This window comes from Oxyura jamaicensis, chromosome 7 (assembly GCF_011077185.1).
Source record: "Oxyura jamaicensis isolate SHBP4307 breed ruddy duck chromosome 7, BPBGC_Ojam_1.0, whole genome shotgun sequence".
Taxonomy (NCBI): domain Eukaryota; kingdom Metazoa; phylum Chordata; class Aves; order Anseriformes; family Anatidae; genus Oxyura; species Oxyura jamaicensis.
The window spans coordinates 11,810,279-11,820,391 of record NC_048899.1 but is presented as its reverse complement, the minus strand read 5'-3'; positions in this window follow the sequence as shown (position 1 = coordinate 11,820,391).

Sequence of the window (10,113 nt, the reverse complement as noted above, 5' to 3'; positions counted from 1 at the left end):
CAACAAAAAACATCTTTTTGCATTGCAGATGAGTACACCAACTGATGCGGTTTCACTGGAAGGCCCCTGGGTGGGTACCCCCATATGAAGCACCAGACTGAAAGGGTTATAAAGCACTGGAAATTCAGTATCAGCTGCAGATTCACGTGTCTGTGTCATTAACCCGCATTTCCTACAAAGAAAAATGGGAGAATACAACCTTGGAATTTGAAGTTAGCACCTTTATTTTGACTTAAGCATCAGTCTCAAAACCTGTTTAACTTCTCTAAAAATATATATTTTTTAATATGTAGAGATATTTACAATAGGTTCAGAAATGGTCTTTCTACTATAGTGTACCTCAGTTCAAATAAGTTTTTGAAGTATTAAATCTGTCGGAAGATGGGTGACTTCCTACAAAGTAACATTGCATGGAAATCTTAGCAACCTCCAGATCATCTTTGTGGTACAACTAAAATCATCAATTTCTCATCCTCATGTATTCTCCCCAAGTATAATGCACAGCTTAACTTTTTATTTCAAATAAAATTATTCATGTATGTCACTTATGTTCCTTGTTCTCTTGTCCTTGAATACTGTGAGACAGACAACAGAGCTGGCAATATGTCTTAAAATACTTGTCAGTTGCAAAGATTCTTGTTAGTTTATACTGGACTTGCCTCACAATTTGAAGAATACCTTCATGAGGCTGATATTCATTTATGTATCAGTCATGGAGGTTGACTGTCTTGTATTCTGGCTGATGTAGTTTCATCATTATATGTAGTTTCACATTCTGTAGCAGACCTAGCGTTGGTTATCTCTGCAGATGATTGACATGCCTTTTTTTTTTTTTTTTCCTAGCAGTGTTTGCAAATGTACTCTTTTCTTTGTAAGCCATGGGAACAGTAGATTGTACCTGGTTGAAAAAATTTTGGGAAAGGCCTTTAACTTTCATATATTTTCATGGCTGAAATTTCAGTCTTCATCCTGTTCTTTTAATTGTTTGTTTATTTATTTTTGATTGGCTCTTACATGGTTTTAGATTGTGAAAAGATTCTTTGTCTATAGAAATATCATTGGTGAAATTGTCCAAAGGTTTGTTTTGTTTGTTTGTTTTTACTCTTAGGAAGAGATTATGAATGTGACTATGAAATTGATCTTGAGTTCTAGTCTCCAGAATAGTAATGTTAATAGAATCCATTCGGTGAACCAAGTGTGTTTTTCATACGCCTCTTAGATTGCAGAAACAATTTGACTTATTAATTAAATGATTGTATTGTGATGGTAGTTTTGTAAATGTAGCTGGTCTAAATTTATTTCAGTTTCCTCTGTTGAGAAGGACACAACAGCAATTTTGATCAGAAGGCCTACATGCTCTATACTAAAATGTTCAAGTGATTTTCAGGACAAGATATTTACCATTCTGTTCTTTTTTTTCTGGGTTTTAGAAATACAGTATATTCAAACATAGGTATTACCGTAGATGCTCGACTATTGTGCAAGCAACTGCAGCTTCTGTTACCTTCTTCATTTAGAAGCAATTGTTTTCACCTCTGCACTTCATTTAATTTGCTGAGCTTCACTGAACAAAGACAGGATAATATATTCATGTAAATTCTGATAACAGGTTGGCAGTTCCTGTGCTCGTGTGCAGCACAGGCTACATGAATACTATTTACGTCATTAGTTAAAAAATATGTTTAACACATAACCTGATTACTGATATCAGAATTAGTAGTCTGATTATGCTACTGTAATTGCTTTAGTTCAGAAATTGTTAATAATACTCTATATACGTAAACTAACCCTTTCCACTTCAGATTGTGCCAGTTCAAGTGTTTTCTACCCTAGAACACTGGCAGTTTGTGGAAGACTTAGTTGCAGTGTTTTTAGGTAGTATTTCCCCTCTCTGTTTACTTTTTTTTTCTACTGAAGTCACAGAATGAGTATAGATATGTAAACCTCTTCAATTTAGTCCCGTACTAACTTTACTACCTAATAAATATGTCAGTCTCTGACCTAGTTTATCTGAAGGAAAAACACACATGATTGTCCACCAGACTAATACAGGCTTAATAACCTCAAGCAAACAATTGGGGAAATAACACTGAACTCTTGCAACTAAATCCATTAGACTCCATCTGTCAGAGACCTTAGATCATTTTTGCATGACTTATATTCCTCAAGAGTTACATCTTAGAGCTGTGATCTAGGAATTGAGACAGATCAATTAGCAACAACCTCAATTAGAAATACTTCTGAACTGCTTTCCCTTTGTATATTTTGTTTCTATTTAGAGACGTGGCATTATTATTTTTTTTTTCTACAAGTTGTATCCTCTTATAAAATGTTTACTCTTTTGAACATTTTATATGTGGGCCAGATATGTACCACAGAAAATAATCCTGCATTTGGAATTGCTGTAGAAATGAATACAGTCCTAAACATTTTTTACCCCAATTGTTTTTGCATTCTTTGGGTTCTAATTAAATCTGAATGTATTTAGACTCTATTTTATTCCATAAACTGCTTTGTCTATTTTTTTATCTCAGTTTTTTCTTAAAATTTTATTTCTTAGAAGCCTTCTCACATAAATTAAACAAGAATTATCATTGGGAATGATAATGAGGACTAACCAAACAATAAAACCTCTACAGGGAAGGAAAGATACCTCGCTGAGATGCCACTTTAACATGGCTGGCTCTGTAACTTTGTGCACATTTCATTTACATTTATGGTCTGGATCTTAGGAATTTTGTTACTAGCACAATTATGCTCTAGACAAAGTGTAAGCGTGTCATGTTAAAGTGACAACAATCACATTTATGAAGCTTACTTGTGATAAAATAATGTATGTCTAACAGTCTATGATGCTTGATTTACACTAGGCTCTAGGGTATATTTAGGGCTCTCTTAAAAGGAACATACTTTGTTAATGCTAGACTTCTTGTGTTAGCAAACATTTTCTTTAAATCTAGATCAAACAGAAAGAAGCATATGTATTAGGGAAAAATGTCATTTTTCAACAGCTTTAATCCTGTTGTAATAGCCACCTACATGTTGAAAACTCCAGTTAAAATAAAAATGAATAGGTTGGGTTTGAGATATTAGTATATGTAATAAAATCATCACAGCATGCAGAAACGTAAGAAATACAAACTATTTACAAAGAATTTTAATAAGAGTACATGTTTTCTTTACAGAAAGAAAAAATCTTATAGAGGAAGGAGAAAAATGAAGGACATAGCAGGTAATATCCGTTGTTCTTGAGATCAAAATTCTTGAAAGTAGTATATAATTTTACTTGACCTTAGTGTTCATTCTTTGTTCCCATGATTTGGAAAACACTAGTTAGCAGTAGTTGTACTACTAGCTAAACAATGAGTATTATTGGGCATGTTTTATTAAGGGGAGGAACTGCAGGTGAATTTCCTGCTTGCCTATGTAGCTGTGCAAGAGAGTAAGGCAGGGGAAATAAATCTTGTTCTTTCCTTGACTGCAATGCAGATCTGGCTCTGGGAGGGGTTTTCAGATCTGCATGGCTCAAACACATGGTCAGTGTTCAGCCAATAGTTAGCCTTACATCTGGCAGTGGATTTGCGCAGCTCAAAATGTATTTTTTTCTGGCTGCTAAACATGAAAACCTTTTTTTTTTTTTTAATTTCTAAATTGAATTTGCACACATTCTTCAGATTGTGATTTATATCAAACATAATTTTAACTGTTTATCTGGTATATACTGTGGCTACCCTAACAACTACGTAGCCAAGGACTGTCACAGACAGTTTTTTTTTTTTTTTTTTTTTTAACAGCTACATAAAAGATTCCTTTCTTGTGCTTACTCTCCCAGCTATGCTTAGGATGCTAGGATCATGCTTTTTGAGGGGTTGCTATGTTTTAATCTGTTTACATCTTTACTCCAGTTTTGACTATTACACCTCCCTGGGAAATCAGACATTTGAAAAGACATAGAATTGACTTTTTTACATAATTATTTACTGTTCCTGCTGAGAAACATTTATTTGTATTTGAGATTTTTAGATTACTGTAATGCAAGAACATGTGTACAGTCCTCTGTATAAGGATAGCAAGAAACGTGTGAATAAGGTTATGCATTTCAAAAGTTGCCAAAATAAATTTAAATTCCAAGGGATTATACCACAAGCTGTAATGTTTGCATCTGGAACTTTAAGTCATACCTGTTAAAAAAATATATATATCTAAAGTCTACATAAATATTTTTACAAGCTATGTATATTTCTTCTTTCTTTCCTAACAAAGAAATTTTGTATTAAGTTACAAATAGATATTGCTAAATACAAAATATTATCCCCTAAAATATGGGCGGTTGTAATTTAAACCAGTATCATAAGCATTGTGATAGTTTCTGGTAAGTATCTTTTAATTCTTTCTTGCTACATTGCTACTCTGTGTCCAGAGGAGGGCTACGAAGATGGTGATAGGCCTGGAGGGGAAGACGTACGAAGAATGGCTGAGGTCACTGGGCCTGTTCAGCCTGGAGAAGAGGAGGCTGAGAGGAGACCTCATCACAGTCTACAACTTCCTCGTAAGGGGGTGTCGAGAGACAGGAGACCTTTTCTCCATTAACACCAGTGACAGGACCTGCGGGAACGGGGTTAAGCTGAGACAGGGGAAATTTAGGCTTGACATCAGGAGGGGGTTCTTCACAGAGAGGGTGGTTGCACACTGGAACAGGCTCCCCAGGGAAGTTGTCACTGCACCGAGCCTGTCTGAATTTAAGAAGAGATTGGACTGTGCACTTAGTCACATGGTCTGAACTTTTGGGTAGACCTGTGCGGTGTCAAGAGTTGGACTTGATGATCCTTAAGGGTCCCTTCCAACTCAGGATATTCTATGATTCTATGATTCTATGATTTAAAATGATTGTACTGATCAGTACCAGGAGTTCAGTGAAGATGCTGGGTAAGTAGAATAAAACTCTACAGAATGTCAAGAAACAACCTACTCATTGTGGCTGATTAAATCACTTAATTAAGAAAAATATATTGAAACCACCGACAGAATATAGCCTAAGGTGAGGAAACTGCGGCTGACAGTTAGTCATTTGTACATTCAGAGACCTCAAATGTATGAACTGATGTATTCCATGGAAAATTGTGATACAAATTTAAAAAATGCACTGTAATGCTAGAATGTTCATCACAGAAATGGCTGTACACACTTGTTTACCAAATATTGTAGGTCATGTGCAATAAACACAGTTGGAAAATGCTGAGTAGTAGAAATGTTTATGCCAATATATAATGTGATGACATTCTGCCTTCGGGACACACATGGTTTGAGTTCATTGGACATATGATTAATCATTTTCTGTGTGTTAGTAAGAGGATGGTAATATAAGCAGATTATGCAAGAGAAGTCTAACATAAGGTAAACTATCTAATACTTTAAAAGGTATTCATGTTTAAGGCTGTAACTTTTAAAGGAGTGATGTCATGTAAATGGGAGCAATTCACATTTTAAATGTTGCCATTTTACTCTGGGGAAAATGACAGATGATTGTTTTTTTTGTGGAGTATCATTTGACCTCCTCTGAAACCTGTTGAAATGTAATGTAGACACTAGCACCTTTTTAATGTTTGCAAACATAATTATGTTGTAGCTGAATCATCTGCATTTGACATGCATTGTATCAATCTATATTATCCAGATGTCAGAGGACTTGGTTACAGTATCTTGTACCAGATGAAATTAAAAGTTGAAGTTTGAATTTGTGGTCTTTAAGGGATTTAAACAAACTATGTCACAATGTCTCCAAAATGTATAAAAAATTCTGAATGATGGATTTAGAGTGATGGAATCAGATTCTTATCTGATGTACATTCCTTGGACTTCATGTTGGCTAAGGACGAGGCCTACAATCTAAGCAGTCCTAAGGTACTTGCAGATACTATCCATTTCCATATTCTTTTTGGGTGCAATTTCAGAGACCTAGTATACAAAACATGCAGATAAATGGATCTGTTTGTTTCACTGCAGTGTGACCAACTTGAGGAAGGATCACCTTGGGCTCTGTGACTTAGAAGTTTGTAGGTTTATTCAACAAAGAGGGCTGTACTATTTCAAATAACTAGATGCAGTTTTACTACAGATTTTCCAATGGTAAAAATGGTTTGTTTGGTTTCTAATATATATTTTGGTGTCTCCCGGTATATAATATTTTATTAAAAAATCAAGAAGTGTGCTTGTAGTATAATTATAGAAAACACACAGCTGGATATTTCTCTAAAACATATCTAAAACTGCTATTTTATCTAAGAATTAGCTACTTCTTGTGACCTTCCTATACAGACATATGCTAATCCTCCAGCACACCTGTTGTTTTTATTCCGTCCCCTTTGTTACAGATCCAATTGAAGTAAAGCTACTTTTTCTTCCATTCTGTAGTCCCATGCCCAAACAAAGACTTTGTCATGCCTTTTTATATATATATATATATACATATATATTTAAGCTTAATACCCACCCAAGTGTTTTAGCAGACATGCAATTACATAACACATCCCAGTGGAAAACTGGGAGTACTGTATCAGGCCTGGAGCAGCAAGCCAGTATTCCAAGCTGGCTGCTAGAAACCACAAATCTTGGCAATTACATCAAAACTTGCGATAGGAACACAGAGGAGAGTGTTATTAGCCAGTCATGGAGTATTAAATTATACATGACTGCAGCACTGCTGAAACACCAGCCTTTTTCTGTTTTGTTCACTTCAGTGACATGGGGCGGATTTTTCTGTTTTGACCTTTGAAATAGATCTGTCAATATTGATTCTAAAATTTGTCTACATTCCATCTTCTGAATCCAACTCTTTCTGAGTGTATGTGTGTGTGGAATACCTATCTGAGATCCTGTCTACACTAAAACACAAGCATGTATGTTGCCAAGTGGTTTACATGCATGGTCTTAGGATGCTGAGGGAATTTTGCAGTACATAAGGAGAAAAATAATTGTACGTTTCACCCCATTGTTAGGGTTTTACTTCAGTGGTGTTCCAGTAATAATAGAACATAAACTTTAGTCCATTCTGCCATGACCCGTGCCAAGACTCTGTATGTTTACAGTAGCAGTCTTCTTTACTGGAAGTGAATTATTGGACCAAACAACTGTTGCTGAATTACTTCTCTTTGAAGGGTACATAGGAGAAGGGAATATTTTGGTATTGTGCACATTTTTGGTCGGAATGAGTGTGTCACTACTACATGCTGCCAATTCTTATTTGTTTGATAACAGTCCCACAGACATTCAGTTTGTAATATCAGGGATCATGTTCCTTTATTGTCTGCCTTACATAAATGATATTAGTATGTCAGAACAACCAACATTATTACCCACTGTAGGAATGCCAGCAGTGCAGAAGTCTCCTCAGACCTTGCTGAGGCCTTCCTGAGGTTATACCATTCACTGCTGCTTTTCCTAGGGCTCTACGAGTATTCCTACTTCTGCTGAGGACAGTATATGAAACTTGCAATCCACGTGAGACTGTAGGACTGCCACCTTGTTACTTCTAAATCACAATTCGGTCTTGTAAGGTTAAATCTAGTATGCTAATGTGGGAAGAGGAATAGGCTAGAGTTCTATCTTTGCTGTGACGACCAGCAGTGCTTTGACCATTTTAAGAGGAACCGGGTCATAAATACACATGGAATTATGATTATTATGAAAAATTAGAATAATACATAATTGCTCATCGATACTTCCTGGAAAACAACAACAACAAAAACCAACTACCTCTTTCTAATAAAATCAGTCAAAACACTGCTTTCATAACACTGAATTTGAATACCTTTTTTGTTTGCTTATTTGTTTGTTTTTACCGACAGATTGGTTGCGACTTCAGCTATGGTAATTGAGGGTGTTTTCCTACATCCCTAGAATCTAATGTGTTGGATAGTGAAGTGGCTGACATGTAGGCCCACATTCCTCTGTCCTTACTGTTTTCTGAAGATGATAAGTTCCAGCAGGGGAGGTGTCAGACAAAGGCAGTGTGCAGCCGACTTAAATCTCTGCAGCTGTTGGCTCATTTCTATTCTGGTGCCACATGTTGTTATCAGTAATTTGTGACATTCATCAAAAGTGGAAAGCAATGTTTTCTCCATTAAAAAAAAAAAACCTGTGATTTTTGTTGTTGTTGTTGTTTTAATTTGTGTGCTACTACTGCAATTAAGCTGAATGTTAAAATATTAATGCAGTTTGTTTGTCACTTTGGCAATACTGCCCTAGCAATTACTGCTCAACAGGCAAACGTTGTTCAGAAAAGAAAGTCAAGGTGTCAGTAAGGAAAAAAAGATTAGCTGTTAGCTAAGCAGAAAGAATATCTTACCTTTCTTCTTCTTCTTCTTTTTTTAAAATTTTCTGTTCTTAATAATTATATATAGTAAAGGAAAATGATATTCAAAAAGGGGGCTTGATGAATTTAATGGAGGGAGTTTACAGAAAGAAACAAAACCCCTTTGTTTTCTTTCCATATGAATGCTTGGTGAATTTCAGACTCTGAACTTTAATGGGACTGTATTTACAGATAAGGTAGCTGATGATAATTCAAGTGGAATTAGAATCGACTTAGAGCACATGACATCAGAATAAACTCTCTGAGTACTTTGCTGAAACATATTTATATAATAGTGTAAAACTGCTCCACAAAACCTTGTATCCATTATATGAGTGATATGTCCTGTCTCACAGAATGTAGATTCAGAGCTGCGTTTTCCAGAATCTGGAGTAGTTTTGTTTGCAGGTTTGCTTTCTGATGTCTTGATAGAAATTGTCTATTACTTTGTTTTTACTCATGGATGAACTGCAGCCCAATTCTTTTTATATCTTCCCTTTATTTTCAATTTTTGATTGTATCTCCAATTCTTATTGCTATATTCTTTAGCCTGTTTAAAAAAATATGTTTTCAAAAATTTTATTAAGTCAATCATACTTTATTTATCACTTATATTTTTCTTCATTCTCTTGATTTTAAAATCAGATAGCTGACATAGCTCTGAGTAAGTTTAATTAAATGTTAAAGGGTAATGAGTGTAATAAATATATTTTACTTGCAATGCCACATTAGTATTTTGCTCTGAGGTCTGAATCTGAGACTTTACTAATTGTATGCAGATTTCTAATCCTCGCACAGCATTCCATTGCAGTTGGTACTTCGTAAAGAAGGAATCCTTCTTTCTCATGCTGATTGGATGACCAAGAATCCACATTATTGCTGAATGATAGATCTAATCTAAATTACCATAATTCCATAATCACGAAGATGGTGTTTTACTATATCAGTTCCATTGCAAAGTAAAATATTTCAAGCCATAAATTCAGTCCTTTTTGTTAAAATAACCTATTCAAGAGATGTACAAAAAATAGTTTACCTTGTGTGATTCTTTAGATACTTCATTCCTAAACCCTGTAATGTTTCTGCTCATTTTGACAGAGACATAATGGACTTGCAAACTTAAATGCTAGCTGTAGGAGTACAATTTGTCTTTTACTAATAAAGCTGGTGGTAGCATTAGTCTGTCAGCTTATGTGTGGCATAATATTCAAAGGTATTTCCTCATACCTAGATTAACTAATTAAATAGGTTAAGTAGCATCAGATTTAAAATCTTGTATGTTTTGGCACACATCACAAATATGCTAGATTTATACTATACTGCACCTTTTCTGTATTTCTTTGGGAAGGTTCAGAACTGTGAATGGGAGATCTGGATCCCTTTTGCAAAGTAAAAGGAAGAAATTAAGTACTTTTGAATCCTCTGCAACAGTATTATGTGAAATAATGTTATCATCTTGAGTATAAACGGTTTGGGTTTGTAGTACTAAAGCTCTCATCCAACCAACTTTGATGCTGCTTAGATGTGAAGTTGTACTATAGGTCTCTTACCAGACTTAACGTATACTAGAATTGAAGAAGGGGTTGCTACATTCCTAAAAAGATGATGATACCTCGAAACTTTTAAGTTAAAAAACAATGCATTTGTCAAATGAACCTTGAACAGTGATATATACATTTGTTTTATTCCCCAAAGAGCTTTGTATACAATTTAAAGCAGTGAGAATAGCTGGTATTATGAAGCCTGGTCTAGCAGTGTGAATG